General features: G+C 40.0%; 1 long non-coding RNA gene across 1 annotated transcript in view; it reads right to left on the bottom strand.

Moving 5' to 3' along the window:
* LOC115426278 (uncharacterized) overlaps nt 1-15,267 on the bottom strand; it is a 28,472-nt gene extending 13,205 nt beyond the window's left edge. Inside the window, exons 1-3 of the long non-coding RNA XR_003936325.1 lie at nt 15,111-15,267; nt 866-875; nt 176-187 (exon numbers count right to left, since the gene is read on the bottom strand). This is a non-coding gene — a long non-coding RNA (uncharacterized LOC115426278). The remainder of the gene's footprint in view (nt 1-175; nt 188-865; nt 876-15,110) is intronic.
* Nucleotides 15,268-16,400: the final 1,133 nt, after the last annotated feature.

Raw genomic sequence — 16,400 nt, 5'->3', positions numbered from 1 at the left:
TTTGATCTGAACTTGAATTCGTACTGATATTGAGAGATGTTTTTGCAACAAAATGACTAGTAATTACAACTGATGACAGAAAATGAGAAAATCAACAACCTCAGCTTTTAAGTCCTGAGCACAACCTGTTTTTATGTAGTCCAGTTAGGTTCATACTGTCTATTAGAACTTATACACATTTCCTTTTCTTTTTTGTCAGACAGATGGAAAAAGAGTACATTCTTTTACCTTAATTCTTTTACCTGTTTTTATGTAAATATGGGCAGCATATGTGCAGATGTGGTGTTGTATTAGTAAGGCAAGTCCAATAAAATCATACATTTTTGTCTGTCTGTAATAAAAGCCTTGTCACCACAGGAATCAGTAGGGATATTTATATATATTCAATACAGATTTGCTCTGTTCTATTCTGGAGAAAGGATTTTAGAAATGTATGTATGTGAGTCGAACTCAACAAAGTGAACTGAGCTGGGAATGACTGAAGTAAGACTCGGTGTTTTGAACTCAACCAAACTTAAATTAAATATCCATTTAAAAGTGAAATGAACTGGACAGAGCTGAATGCAACAGAACTGAACTGAACTGACTTTGAATGAATGAGAAGGAGAGGACGAGACGTGCTGCAAACACTGGTACCTTACTTAGCTAGTCTGGTCACACCTTCCTGCAAATTATACTGCTTATTATCCCTGAGCGCTCTATCACAGCCCTAAATCAGACTGAATTATGGGTGCACAGCCTCAGCCTGTGACCAAGCAACACTGCCCAGCTTTGTGACAGTCAGGGAGAACATCATCTTACTCCTGCCACCGTCTCTCTCTGTCTCTTTCTTTCATCCTTTGTCATGTGTCAGTGTCTTTTTCACTTATTTTGACCTCAGTTCAGATCAGCTCTCTCCCTTGATTCTCATTATCTCTCATTTTCTCCTGAAACTATACTGCACTGTGGACGGCTTCTCCCATTGGGCCACAACTAAGGCTTGTGGAGGTGAAAACAACGTATCTGAAAGAGTAAAATCACTGACAGCTGTTTGATGATATTTGGCTCCAACTGACTTGCATTCAAAAACATGAAACAGAAAATAATTATTGATTCAGTACTTCTCTCTAGAAATACTGAATCAATAGTGTTTTTCTGCGAGTAATTATAGTATTGTTTTCTCTGTTTGGATCGGCTTCTGTTTGGTAACTTACGATAAAATATACTTTTTTAATAAAATAAGAAAACATACAACCCTATTAATAAGACTGAAGGTCTAACAGAAGGCTTACCTGTCTACAATACAGATTTGAATGGTGCGATGTGCAGGTCTTTAAAAAAAAATGGTATTTTTTCTGGCTGGCATCTCTACTGTCAAACTCACATCAGTACTCTCCTCTCCAAAGTTAAATTCAGAATAGGCTTTCTCTATCGAAATAAATCTTCATTTACACACTGCAGAAAAAGGTGTGTAAAAACAAGATAAAAACACTAAATCTGAGGAAAAAAGTACTCAAAACAAGTGAAACTATCTGTCCATGCAGCAAGATAATTTCACTTGGCAAGTTTTCTTTAATTAAGATTGTTAAATCAAGAGATAATCATGTCTCTCGTCAAAATAATAATAATAACAACAACAATAATAATAATAATAATAATAATAATAATAATAATAATATCTAGAAAAGCACTCGGAGAGCGCAGACCTCCACCAAAGCAGATCAGATCCGATCACCACCAAAATTTTATAATTTGTTCCTTGTGCCAGTATCAATATTTCCTGAAAATCTCATGAAAATCCATCCATAACTTTTTTTGCGTTAGCTTGCTAACAGACACACAAACAAACAGACAAACCCCGATGAAAACATAACCTCTGCCGTTCCTTGCCAGAGGTAATAAATAAAAACTAGAAGCACTCGTAGAGCACAGACCTCCACCAAGGCAGATCAGTGGCCCCCCCACCCCCTGATCACCACCAAAATTTAATCATTTGTTCCTTGTGCCAGTATCAGCATTTCCTAAAATTTTCATCCAAATCCATCCATAAGTTTTTGAGTTATCTTGCACACAAAAAGACAGACAAACCAACGGCGACAAAAACATAACCTCCTTGGCGGAGGTAATAATGTCATTCAGGTTAAAAAGTTACACTCAGAAGACTAACCCCAAAGTAATCTTTGACACAATCCAGTCCATTGTGTCCCCTGCTGTCCCTGCTGCCCCTGTGCTCTGTAAAGCTGACAGCAATGACTTCCTAAACTTCTTCACAGACAAGATCAGGGATATTAAACACAATATCCCACCACCCTCTGGCTGTCTGACCCTATCTGATCCCCCTCTGCAAACCTGGTCCTCTTTCGACCCTGTGACACTGGAGGACATCTCAGCACTTTTATCCAAAACGAAACCCTCCTCCAACCCTGCAGACATCCTCCCCCATAAGCTCCTTGTCGGTGTCTTTGACACTATTGGACCATGGGTCATAAAGTTTTTTAACCTGTCGCTCACAACTGGTTTGTTTCCCAGCTCCTTCAAACAGGCCATCATAGAACCTAAACTAAAGAAAACCACACTGGACCCCACAGACTTCAAAAGCTACAGGCCCATTTCAAAGCTCCCCCTATTGGCCAAAATCCTTGAGAAAGCAGTGTCTAAACAACTTACAGCTTTTCTGGAGACACACCAGATCTATGACACTTTTCAGTCTGGGTTTAGACAACGCCACTCAACAGAAACCGCACTATTAAAAGTGTCTAGTGACATTCTGATGGCGGCTGACTCCGGGAAATCCACGGTCTTGGTCCTGCTAGATCTCTCCTCGGCCTTTGACACCGTGGACCATACCATAATGATTGAGAGACTGAGGGACCTGGTAGGGATGTCAGGTCATGTGCTAGACTGGTTCTCCTCTTACCTGACCGGCAGAAGCTTCACTGTGTCAATAAACAACTTCCAATCTGACTCAGCGGATCTACTGTGTGGTGTGCCCCAAGGCTCTGTCCTGGGACCAGTCCTATTCTTACTCTATGTCCTCCCACTTGGCCACATTATCCGACAGTACAGTGATGTCTCCTATCATCTATTCGCGGATGACATCCAGATATACTGCTCCTTTAACTCCTCTGAGCCCCACAAACTGAGTTCCTTAATCAACTGCTTGTCAGAGCTGAAGCAGTGGCTAAATGATAACAGCCTCCAGCTGAACTCCAGCAAAACTGAGACCCTCATCATTGCCCCGGATAGTGCAATCCCAGGGATCAAACATCACCTTGGAGACCTGAGTTCCTCGGTAAAGACAAAACTGAGGAATCTGGGTGTCATCTTTGACCAGGACATGTCTTTAGAATTCTACTCCAAACACCTAGTCAAAAACTGTTTCTTCCACCTACGCAACATCTCCAAACTCAGATCTATGGTGTCCACAAATGAGCTCGAGATGATCGTTCACGCTTTCGTATCTTCTCGCTTAGACTACTGCAACAGCCTGTTTACATGCTTAAACAAGAAGGAGCTGGCCCGTCTACAGTTTGTCCAGAACTCTGCTGCCAGGCTCCTGACCCGCACAAACAGGAGAACCCACATCACTCCCATCCTTAAATCTCTCCACTGGCTCCCTGTTCTATATCGTCTTCATTTCAAAATTCTTGTGCTAACTTTCCGGGCCCTACATGGCCAGGCCCCTGCATACATTGCTTCCCTGATCCAGCCCTACAGCTCGACTCGTAGCTTGAGGTCTTCAGGACAGTACCTGCTGATGGTTCCACGGACCTGTTTTAGCACACGCGGTGACAGGTCTTTTAAAGCTGTGGCACCACGTCTATGGAATGACCTGCCTCTACACCTACGGTCCATGGACTCTGTAGAGAGCTTTAAGAAACACCTCAAAACCCTCCTGTTCAAAAAGGCTTTTTAGTCTCCCACCTCACCCAGGACCACCACAGACTGATTACACTCTATGTATTCATCATAACGTACTCCATGTGTCATCCCCCCCCCAGTCTCTCTATATCTCTATCGCTCTCTCTTTTCTCCTCCTTTACTCTCTCTCTCTCTCTCTTTAACCCCAACTGGTCAAGGCAGACAGCCATCCTTCAGGAGTCTGGGTCTGCTCGAGGTTTCTGCCCGTTAAAGGGAAGTTTTTCCTCGCCACTGTCACCAATCACAAGTGTTTGCCCCTGAAGGATTCTGTTGGGTCTCTGTAAACTTAATTTGATTCTGATTTGAATTGATAAAGCACTTTGTGACTCTGTCTGTGAAAAGTGCTCTATAAATAAAATTTACTTTACTTACTTACTTACTTACTATTTTTAATGAAGGTTATGGTTATTGTATTAGAATATTCAGCCTGGTGGTTGCTAATGTTAGCATTTTTTCAGTATAGCATTTTTACAGCAGTCCTTTTATACATTGGATGAAGTAAACACTGCTGTAATTAAATACAACTGTTGGCATTAACATTTGGCTGAAATTACTTGTTTTCAGTGGGGAGGGGTGGTCATGGCTCAGGTGGTAGAGCCAGAGAGGTGGTAGAGAAAGTCCAATAACCGAAGGGTTGGCGGTTCGAATCCCGCTCTATCCTTGTCAGTCCGTTGTGTCCTTGGGCAAGACACTTCACCACTTCACCCTCCTTGCCTCCAGTGCCACTCACACTGGTGTATGAATGCGTGTGAATGTTTGGTGGTGGTCAGAGGGGCCGTAGGCACAAATTGGCAGCCACACTTCTGTCAGTCTGCCCCAGGGCAACTGTGGCTACATATGAAGTTTACCACCACCAGAGGGAGAATGTGAGAGCGAATGAATAATGGATCAATAATGTAAAGCGCTTTGGGCGTCTAGAAAAGCGCTATATAAAATCTAATCCATTATTATTATTATTATTATTATTGTACATTATACAAAATTTCAGTGCTAGATGTCACACTTCCACTTAACAGACACGAAAGATTTCAAAGTTTTTTTCAAAGATTTCAAAGTGTAGATTTATGAGGATATCAATGAATGAACATTTTTTTAAATAATTTAATCATTTACATGTTTATTTGGCAGGGACAGGACACATTAATGAACATTTCTGTTAATGTGCCAGTATTAGCAAAACATCTATTTTTCAACTTTCAAATTAGAAACATTTTAAAAATTAAGGCTACACCCACACGTTACATAGCATTAGTTCACATACACAGTATACACAGTAAACCTTTAAGTATTAGTAAAACACCTAGAGAGAAACTGGCGCATGGGCAGAGAAAACAGAGACAACTTGATTCCGGTGATGATGAAAATTAATATGAACAATTTAACTGGTTGCAAGCAGCTCTTTTTAGTAAAACTTTGTAAATATGCAAAATACCATGAGCCGCAGATGGAGTTTTGCTAAATTTGTATCCAACATCTCATAATGGTATACACCAAAGATGTACAGAATATACAAAAATCCCACATGAGATGTTCAATATAGTAAATATTATGATATTCACCTAATGGATGGTTACATGAATTTGCAGTAATACATTTGCAGAAAAAATTATTAGACCACCCTTGTTTTCTTCAATTTCTTATTCATTTTAATGCCTGGTACAACTAAAGGTATATTTGTTTGGACAAATATAATGATAACAACAAAAATAGCTCATAAGAGTTTCATTTCAGAGCTGATATCTATCCATTTTCCATGTTTTCTTGATAATAACCAAAATCACTTCAGTTCTTACATCAGTATCTATGGCATTGTACTGACAAAAACAGTGCATTTAGGCATTCCATGTTTTCTTTTCTGTCTGTTTTAGTCACATGATACACACAGGAGTTAGTACTTGATGCCATACCCATTGTTTTTGATGTCTTTTGATGGTCTAATAATTTTTTTCCACAACTGTATGTCTGGGTACAGTCTTGTCCACTAACAGATGTATCTAGAAACAGATCTGTCAACGATCTAGTCCGTAGACTTCCAGACATTCTCTGCATTTTTGACAAATACAGGTGTATCACCATCTTGGATACCACCATGTTTCCATTCTTTTCTTCTGCTGAATTGAAACTGTAGTGGAAATGCAACACTAACCTGTTTTGACAACTGCCACTGAAAACAAATGAATTAGAGGAAGCAGGAAGGAAAGTGTGCCAGCACAGCTCTAATAAAATATAAAGTAAGACTAAAGCAGCTCCTTGATCAGTATCATCATGAGTTTTTATTGTGTTGAGACATGTTTCCTTGTCTTATCTCCTCTCACTTTAACTTCAGCATGTTGTATTTGGCTTTGTTTGACTTTATGGATTATTAATGATGTGTTTCCCATAGAAGGCTAGGAGGTATTGATTTACGTTACTGGTGCTGATAGTAATTGTTCTGTATTGTTGTCTATTGTATAGTATTTCATTGAGATGCATTAATCTTCACATGTAAGATTTTCATTTTCTATAGCTGCTGTGATGTTACTATAACCTCTGTCCAGGGACTGCGATGAAAATTAGCCCTTAGCGGTTAATGGTACAATATATGTAGTGTGCACTGCTCCCGTTAGATAAACAATGAATAAATCAGTGGTTCTCAATCTTTTTCTGTCGGGCCCCCCTTTGGAGCACGAAAAATCTCCAAGCCCCCCTCAACCCCAACAACATTGTACCTGTGGTGCAACTATTACTTTTATTGAAAGAAACATCAATATCGTAAAAATACATTTTGCTTTTTATTGAATAATTTGTTGTGCAAATTAAAAATAACGTAGATTTTTGATTGAACAATACAAATGAACTCAACAAGACTGCTCCCTGAGACATTATTTTTCAAAATAAAAATAGGAAATGTGTAATTATCTTAAAACTATGACAATAAGGTAAATTTTTTTTAGAACAACAAACACATTTTGGTAACAAAGATGAACATTTTAACAATATCCGTGGCTACAATGAGCCTGTTTATGTTGCACATCTCAGAACATCAAAGTGCAAACTGTACAAACTGTGCAAAAACAGAAACATTGCACATTTTTCTTTTCCAGTCCAATCCTTGTCCATTCTCCAAACCTAAACTCTTTGTCTAGTCTAGTGACAGATCACCATGGCAGTAGATTTGTTTGTTGTACATCCCTAAAATGAGTCCAGAATGCTCCAACACTAGAACATTAGTTCCACCTGCTACATGTTCGAACCTGAAGAAAAAATAAACACCTAGGAATGATTCCATGCCCCCCCGGCAAGCCTTCGCGCCACCCCGGGGGGGCCCGCCCCACTTTTTGAGGAACACTGGAATAAATAAACACATATATAGATATTGGTGGAGTTGTACCTTTCTTTGGGATGAAAGTTACCTCTTGTAAAGGTCTTCTGTGTTCGTTGATTGGAAGCTCCAAAGACAAGTTCAGGATGCATCTTGGACTCAGTTAATAATATTAATTAATAATAACAATCCGCACTGGTCTCTCTCAACAAGAGCTCATGCCAGAACTTGAGTCACAAATTCCAGGTCTGGTTGACAATTACTTTCTTGGGTGACTCCACCCCGAACAATTGGTTGGATTTTCACAACATCATCCGACTCTGTCTTCTGATTGGACCTCACCTATTGACATGACTTGCCAAATGTTAGTCCATGTCTTGCTACTGGGATGTGCTACGCAAAGTGTCATGACTGTTATCTTAGACGTGGATCTGTTGGAGTGTAAGGTCTCAGCTCCCTGTAGCCACAAAATCTCCTCCTGCAAGCAGAACTGACCGTGAACTTATCAGTAGTGACCTCCATGAGTTTACTGTGAGGCGAGTTTATCAGTAGAGAAGTACATGAGGTTACTGTGAGGCAAAAGAGAGAATACAATACTAGTAACTGCTGCATGGTATTTAAAGGTGGGGTATGAGATCATAGAAAAATGGTTCGAGCAAGCTACATTTTGAAAATAATTCAAAAGCCCAAACCCTTTTCTTCAGAAGCCACGCCTCCAGAGTACTGGCACGCACAATGTTTGTTCTTGAGGATTCACGAGCGCTGCACAGCAACAATTTGCCAGCGGCCCCGGCTCCGGCCCCAATCCATGCATACCTCATTCAGTCTCCTCCAACACCCCCGCTCTTACAGAACAGCCCCAGTTCATACCTATCTGACTAACGGTACATTTCCTAGTGATGTATTGCCGGTGAACTTTCCATCCTAATATAACTAATATAGCCAAGCTCTGGCTCTGGCTTTGTTTCCTGTACAAGTGCTCCAAACCTCTGAGAATGCACGATTCATGCACAAAGAGGGGTCTGCGCAGAGGAAGGAGGGGGGAGGGACAAATGGCAGTTGAGTTTGATAGACATATCACCATTTCGATTGGGTGCGCTAAATGATTGGATGGTGTTTTTTCAGTCCTGTCCGTTCCACAGGTGGCTACATTTTTTTTAATTTTTGTGTTAGAGCATTTAATTAATTTGTTGTAATTGGGGTGTGAAGGGGATTTTAAGCAATATAGTAAAAAATGCTCCAGGAAAACATCTCGCACCCCACCCTTAAAGGTCCCATATTATGCTATTTTTTAGTCACGTCATATAGGTCTGAGAAGCCCAAAAACATAGTATTTAAGTTTGTTCACCCCAAAATCATCCTTTGTTCGGAGTTTCAGCGGTCGAAAAAGTCACTCTCACCAGCCCTCCTCAGAACAGGCTGTTTCTGGGCCTGCTTCCGGGTATGCAAATGAACGCATCTGTCCACGCCCACTCCCCCTCCCCTCTCTGGGAGAGGACGCGGCTTACGCTAGCGGTACTACGTGCTAATGTTGACTGTGAAGCCCCTCTCTCGTCTACAATACACATGTCTCAGACAGAACGTCTTTCCAAACACTGGCTTTCTTTGCCTTGAGGCGTGATTGAGCCCTGACGGAAAACGGCGGTGTTGTGTCGGGTTCGTGGACCTGACACGGAAAGACGCCTGCCGCCACTAATGCAGGCAGCTGCTAACAAGCTTGATGCTAACTACACTGATGCCAACCACAAAAGGCCCGTGTTCAAAGTAGTTCTGTTGAATGTCTCTTGATATTATCAGCTCTTGCATGTTAACGGGGACGCAAACGTTAGCAGCAGTAACCGAGCTATGTTAGCTGCCATGCTAACGTTAGACGTACACATCAACAACCACCATCTTATCCGTAATGTAGGGTTATGCAGTAAAGATACAAAAAAATGAGAAGAACTTACATCTGCCACACTTGTACTTGAGTCACGAAGCGTTGGTAAGCGTTGGTCCTTCTTGATTCGGAGTCTTTGTGCTAAGCCGGAGCTGTATGGGCCCATGTTTGAAAAACACTCGTCCGTGAAATGCTGGGCACACACATACAAGCGTTTGGGAATGTTGTTTGGTACACGACCATCACAGGTAGAATCCAGCCACTTTTTTCGGAGAGGCTCGGAAGTGGGGAGCAAAAATAAACTTTCGTGTTGGTGTGTGCAGCCAACAACACCACAACTTGCGTGTCTCGCCTTCGCCATGTTTGTTGTCCAAGAGGTACTTTGCCAGGGTGGGGCTCACCTTTTCATGCAGGGTGGGGGCACAGTCAGGGGGAGGAGTTAAATCCGCTTATGTCATCATAAACGGACCCAACTCAAACTCTGCCGTTTGAGCAGGCATTTTCACAAAATGTGGTGTAGCAAGGCAGGGAGGAAACAGACAGTTTTCAAATTCGAACCTCATAATGAGGCTACTGCAACACACACTACTATAAGAAAACTGTCACAAAGTGAGATTTGCATAATATGGGACCTGTAACATAATACTATAATTATTCTTCACTCCCATCATTATCCAAAAAAATCACATGGACTTTCTCACAACATGAACCATGAACGTCTTCCACCTCCCTGCACTGAAATGTGACCTTCTGCACTAAATTACACACAGCTTTTCAGAAGGTAGCCACATTTATGTTGCTTATTAGTGAAGCAAAACACTTCACTTGATTAAATCATAATAACAAATGATATAATAAATCTAATTAAATCAGTTAAAGCTTCTACATGAAACCAGACTTGTAAAATAGAAAACTGACTAATCCAGTGGTTCCCAACTTTGTTTGGCTTGTGACCCCATTTCAACATCATAAATTACCGGCGACCCCAGACATTCAAAACAGAGACATTCTTTTGCTAAAATTAATTTGTTTTTGATCATGGAATAGTTTTCTATACTATGTTGCACATAAACAGCAATTTTAGATGGCATTTAGTCTATATAATGTATATTATTATGGACGGAGGCAGTAAATCCAGGTGTAGATTACTGCACAAAGTGAGTATTTTATTTTCCTTGGTCAGGATATGTACAGTCAGTCCAGCTTGGATTTACAAGGCTGACAATTAATACTGAACAAACAAGAACTCAAACTATGAATTATGAAAGAGCTGCAGCATCTGAAACCGACCACAATGAACATTTGACAGATAAACAGAACCACAGTGCTTCAGTTTCAGCTTCACAGTTTGTCATGTCTTTTATAAATTGTGATTGTCTCTCTTAACTCACCATATATTTTTTTAATAGTAAGTTGTTGTTTTTTTGTTTGTTTGTTTGTTTGTTTTTTTTTTTTTTAATCAATCACTAGAAATTTCAGGTGACCCCATTTGAATTCCAGGCGAGCCCACGGGGGGGCCCTACCCCAAGCTTGAAAAACACTGGACTAAACACTATTTTTTTGTAATTTAACCCTTTCATGCATGAATTATGAGAACCATATTCAATATTTTTGTTTTTATTCCTCTTTAGACATGAAAAAAACAATGTAGTTGAAATTTTTTAATGAGCCTATTTTTCATGGAGCTACACAAATGTCCACTCAGATGGACACCATCTGTTTAATTTTTGAAGCAAAGAAACATATATTTAAAACCCATCACCAGAAAGTGATATACTGTGTGAAAACTATGAAATAAAAACAATTTTAATGCTAATCTGCTGTTTTCTTACATTTTAACATACTCTAATACTAGTTATTACTCAGTTCATGGAGATATTTTGCAAAAAAAAAAAAAAAACTCCTTGTGCAACAAAACTTTTAATTGCAGTCCAATAACAACTAGCAATTGATTTACATTCAAACATGTTACTGCAGATCAGGTTTATGAAGAACAGCTGTCCAAATTATTGGCTGATATGGAACTAAAACAACAAAACCCATGAATATACAAGAGAACAACTGGAGAATAGCTGTCCACTGTAGTGACCACTATGCATGAAAGGGTTAAGGTGTTACCTTTCCCCTCACATCTCTACAGGTTAGCTTCAATGGTTGATAACATGGAGACAAAATCCATATATATTTATTTCAGCTGCACAATACAGAGCAGTACAGTTTAACCCAGGTTAACTTACTAAAGAGGCATACATTTAACAAATAGCAGCTTTGGGCATACTCTGACTACTGGCCAACCTGATATCATGAATTACTTAAATATACACAACATACACACCACTTTTAATTGGCGTGTTATCTGTACTCATTATAAGCTTTCCGTGTGTATGTTCACGCTGTGTCAAATACCACGTGACTAGCGGTTAGGGTTAGCGGTTATGGATATGTAAACTGGAGATCTTAGCATCAATCGACAGGCGATCAAATGGTATTGAATAACAAGCAAAAGAATGAAAATGTGTACATATAGCACGCCAAATGCCATAAGAACTGGTGTGACATACAACGTGATTTCATGAGATCAGTCTGCTACTGGCACAAGACATGGTGGTCAACTGAATTAAGTTTGGTTGATGTTTGAAAAGATTAGGAAAAAAAAAAAAGATAAAATATTCACCTGGAATCCATATATTGAACAAACTAAAGTGAAGTTATGTGGTGACAACTGTATTTTCTGTGAGGTGCAACATTCTTATATGTGGAGCATTACTTTTGAGAGGCTTTATACCACAGTCTGTCAACATCACATATCATATACAGAGGTGGTTTGTACTGTCTGGGATGCTCCCTGCTGTGGCAACGCTGCTAAACAGAACAGTCTACACAACACACAATAAGTAACACAGTGAGATGTACAAACAATCCCCTGGTGGGAATTCCTTGCAAAAATAAAGTACCCCTTAGGGTGTGTGTACATCCAGGTGAACCAAAGAAAGTACAAACTCCACTTATGGCACCGATGTCAAGAAAGCATATGTCATGGTTTACAGTCAGATGAGTGTGATTGAATGGTGCTTGTAAATTATTTAATGCCAGTTGTTACATCTTCAGGGTCAGAACGGTGATAAAAGTAGTGTGTTATTGTCACACTTGGGTGAAGGCTGGGGTGGGAGTTATGTATTCCCTGAGTGAATAACACTAATTTAGTGACCTTCCTTCACCTTGACACAAGTTTTTGAAACTAACAAAATCTACTAATGACAAGACTTTGTCCAGCAAATAAAACTAGTCACAAAACTTTCACCATCATATCGACCTTGCCAATAATGCTATTTTGTAAACACACTAAAGAGACACAGTACACAGTGTAATATATGACAGTATATACCAGTGTTTTTCAACCTTGGAGTCTGGACCTCACGTGGGGTCGCCTGGAATTTCTAGTAATTAATTAAATTAAAAAAACAACTTACTAATAAAAAATATATGGTGAGTTGAGAGAGTCCGAGTCCATCTGTAAACAGCTGGAATTCTTGGCACTGAACGTGGAAATTTATAAGGGTCTTTGTTTAACTGTGGTTGGGTGTTACAGACCTCCATCTGCCTCCAAGGAGACATTAGACTCCTTAAAGCATCTTTTGTCAAAATTGAATTATAGTGAAGTTGTTATAGCTGGCGATTTAAATTGGGACTGGCTTAAAAAAGCCTCTGCTGAATTTAAGTCCTTTTGTGATTCCATTAATCTGACCCAGCTGGTTCACTCACCCACCCGGTTGAACCCTAAGGATCCTGAGAGGTCCACGCTGATTGATTTAATTTTGACAAATGTCCCACATAAATTCTCTTCTCTGGGTGTCTTCTGCAATGACTTAAGTGACCACTGTGTTGTCGCTGCGATTAGAAGCACCAAGGTGCAAAAATCCAAACCCCATATAATTTTTAAGAGGAACCTTAAACACTTCAATGAGCAAGCTTACTTCCATGATTTGAGTAATGCTGATTGGATGAAGATTAGATTAATCCCTGATGTAGAGATAGCGTGGGCATTCTTCAGGGACACTTTCATGCAGATTGTGAATAGACACGCCCCCTTTAAGAAGTACAGAGTAAAGGGCCGTGAAAACCCTTGGTTTTCTCCTGACCTGGCTGATAAGATTCATGAGCGCAACCTGGCCTGGGCCAAGGTTAGGAGAACTGGCTCTATGGCTGATTGGACTGTCTTCCGTCACCTTAGAAACAAATGCTCCACTTTGATAAAAAAATGCCAAATCGGAATATATTATTAAAAAAATGCCAAATCGGAATATTATCTGTCACTCACTACTGACAATCTAAATAACCCTCAGAAATTTTGGAAAGTTATTAAATCACTTTCTGTAAGTAAAAGTGCCCAGACTCTCCCAACCTATGTTTTAAAGGACTCTGTTCCAGTTTATGATGGACGGGAGATTTTAAATTGTTTTAATAAGCATTTTATATCATCTGGCTCTTTGTTTGACTCGGTGGGAGCTGCTCCTGTGGAACCTTACACCCACTTCCCAGTATATACTGGTGAGCCTTTTAATTTCTTACCCTTTTCTACTCAGGAAGTTCTTAAAGCTCTCAAAGCATTGGACCCCAGAAAACCTTCTGGACCTGACCTAATGGATCCTTATTTTTTAAAGTTGGCAGCAGACTTTATAGCGGAGCCTCTGACAATTCTTTTTAACCTTACAGTGGTAAAAAATGAAATTCCCTCTGTGTGGAAATCTGCATTTGTTCTTCCCTTACTGAAAGGGGGTGACCCGGCGGTTTTAACTAATTACAGACCGATATCGAATTTGTCGGTACTAGCCAAAATTCTTGAAGCTCTTGTGAATGAGCAGTTAAAGGAGTTTTTATATTCTAATGATATCTTATCAGAATATCAGTCAGGTTTCCGAAAAAAACACAGTACTGTCACTGCCGCAGTGAAAGTGACAAATGACATCAGAGTTGCGCTTGATAAGAAACAGCACTGTGCGTCACTTTTTATTGATTTGGCCAAAGCATTTGACACAGTTGACCACAATATTTTAAAACGTAAACTCTGTCAATCAGGACTCTCACAGGATGCAGTTGGTTGGTTTTCAAACTACCTGAGTGACCGGACTCAGTGCATCAAATTTACTGGCCAGTGTTCTGACTTTGTTGCTGTCCACAAGGGGGTGCCACAGGGCTCTGTATTAGGTCCCCTCTTATTTATTATTTATATTAATGACCTGGGCATGCATATGCCAGGTGCTAATTTGCATTTTTATGCAGATGATACAATTATATACTGCTTTGGATCAACTCTTGTCCAGGCGATTGAATCCCTGCAGAAAGCCTTTGTTGCTGTCCAGTATTCATTAATTCAACTGAAACTGGTCCTCAATGCAGACAAGACTAAACTTATGTTGTTTTCCAATTCAAGGACACCTCCGCAAACATTACCCTCAGTGACCACTCTGGAAGGAAATTTAATTGAGGTGGTCCACACATATAAATACCTGGGGGTTTTAATTGACAACTCCCTCACTTTCAAGCCACATGTGGAAAACCTTGTGGCGAAATTGAGGCTAAAGTTGGGATTTTATTTTCGTAACAAATTGTGTTTTTCTTTTAAAGTAAAAAAGCGTCTTGTTGCTGCGACTTTTTTATCAGTATTGGACTATGGAGATCTTTTATACATGAATGCTTCTGCTCAGTGCCTCCTGAAGGTTGACAGTGTCTACCATGCTTCCTTGAGGTTTATCACCAACTGTAAAGCATCAACTCACCACTGTGAGCTGTATTCGCGGGTAGGATGGCCTGCTCTGACCACCAGAAGGACCAACCACTGGTACTTGTTTATATACAAGGCCATACTTGGCCTCTTGCCTGGCTACATCTGTTCCTTAATTGACAAGAGAAATTCAGAAAATTATTCTCTTCGAACAAATGAGTGCATTCTGCTGTCTGCTCCATTTGCCCGTACAGAAATGGGTAAAAAGGCTTTTAATTGTTCTGCACCTCATGTATGGAATCAGTTACAGAAAGACTGGAAACTAACTGAGTTGATTTCCTTGAGCACTTTTAAGTCCAAATTGAGAGTTCCTGAGGCCAATTCCATATCTTGCACCTGCTTTTCTTAATCTGCCTGTACATGCAATTTTTATCATGTTTTTGTCGAGTGTGTGTGTATGTTGAATGTATTTTTGTAACTGTGTTGCATTGCTGCTGCCTATCTTGGCCAGGACACCCTTGTAAAAGAGGTTCTTAATCTCAATGGGACATTTCCTGGTTAAATAAAGGTTAAATAAAAAATAAATAAAAACAATCACAATCCATAAAAGACATGACAAACTGTGAAGCTGAAACTGAAGCACTGTGGTACTGTTTATCTGTCAAATGTTCATTGTGGTCAGTTTCAGATGCTGCAGCTCTTTCATAATTTATAGTTTGAGTTATTGTTTGTTCAGTATTAATTGTCAGCCTCGTAAATACGAGCTGGACTGACTGTACATATCCTGACCAAGGAAAATCAAATTCTCACTTTGTGCAGTAATCTACACCTGCCTCCATCCATAATAATATACATTATACAGGAGATCCTCGGGTTACGAACAAGTTCCATTCCTACGCTGGTGACGTAACCCGAATTTCCGCGTAAGTCGGAATTAACCCTTTAATACCCCCTAAATCTTGAAATAAATATCCAAATACACGTATTACGGGCTTTGTCCTTAATAATGGTCGCCACGGTCGACCGACTGAAGCCTAAGGCTTTACCAATGTTCGTCGGCGTCTCACCTTTCTCCGACCTTTTGATGATATCCTGCTTTGTTTCCATTGTAATGGCTTTCCTCTTGGCTGGACCAGCATCGCTAGAAGATTCTGCTTTCTTTTTCGGGGCCATGATGTGAAAAAGAAGGGTGAAAAAGGCGAGGATACCAAGAAAATTACGGAGCACAAACACAGACACTCTAGACTCAGGCGTCGTAAAGTCAAAACAGCGTAGGTCAAGTACCGCGTAACCCGAGGACCTCCTGTATAGACTGTCATCTAAAATTAACATTTCTTTGCAACATAATGTAGCAAACTATTACATGATCAAAAACAAATTAATTTTAGCAAAAAATGTCTCAGTTTTGTACGTCTGGGGTCGCCAGAAATTTATGATGCTGAAATGGGATCACGAGGCAAAAAAGGTTGGGAACCACTGGTATAGACACACTGCCCTGACAGAAAATGCAGTGCAAATCCATGTGTGCAAATAAAGTCTCATGCTCCCAGAATCGCTCTTTCACAATGAATCCTGGTGTTGTCATGTTGGAATATGAG

This window comes from Sphaeramia orbicularis, chromosome 1 (assembly GCF_902148855.1).
Source record: "Sphaeramia orbicularis chromosome 1, fSphaOr1.1, whole genome shotgun sequence".
In the NCBI taxonomy this organism is placed as follows: domain Eukaryota; kingdom Metazoa; phylum Chordata; class Actinopteri; order Kurtiformes; family Apogonidae; genus Sphaeramia; species Sphaeramia orbicularis.
The sequence above is the reverse complement of the archived record's forward strand: the minus strand, read 5'-3'. Positions and strand labels throughout refer to the sequence as shown.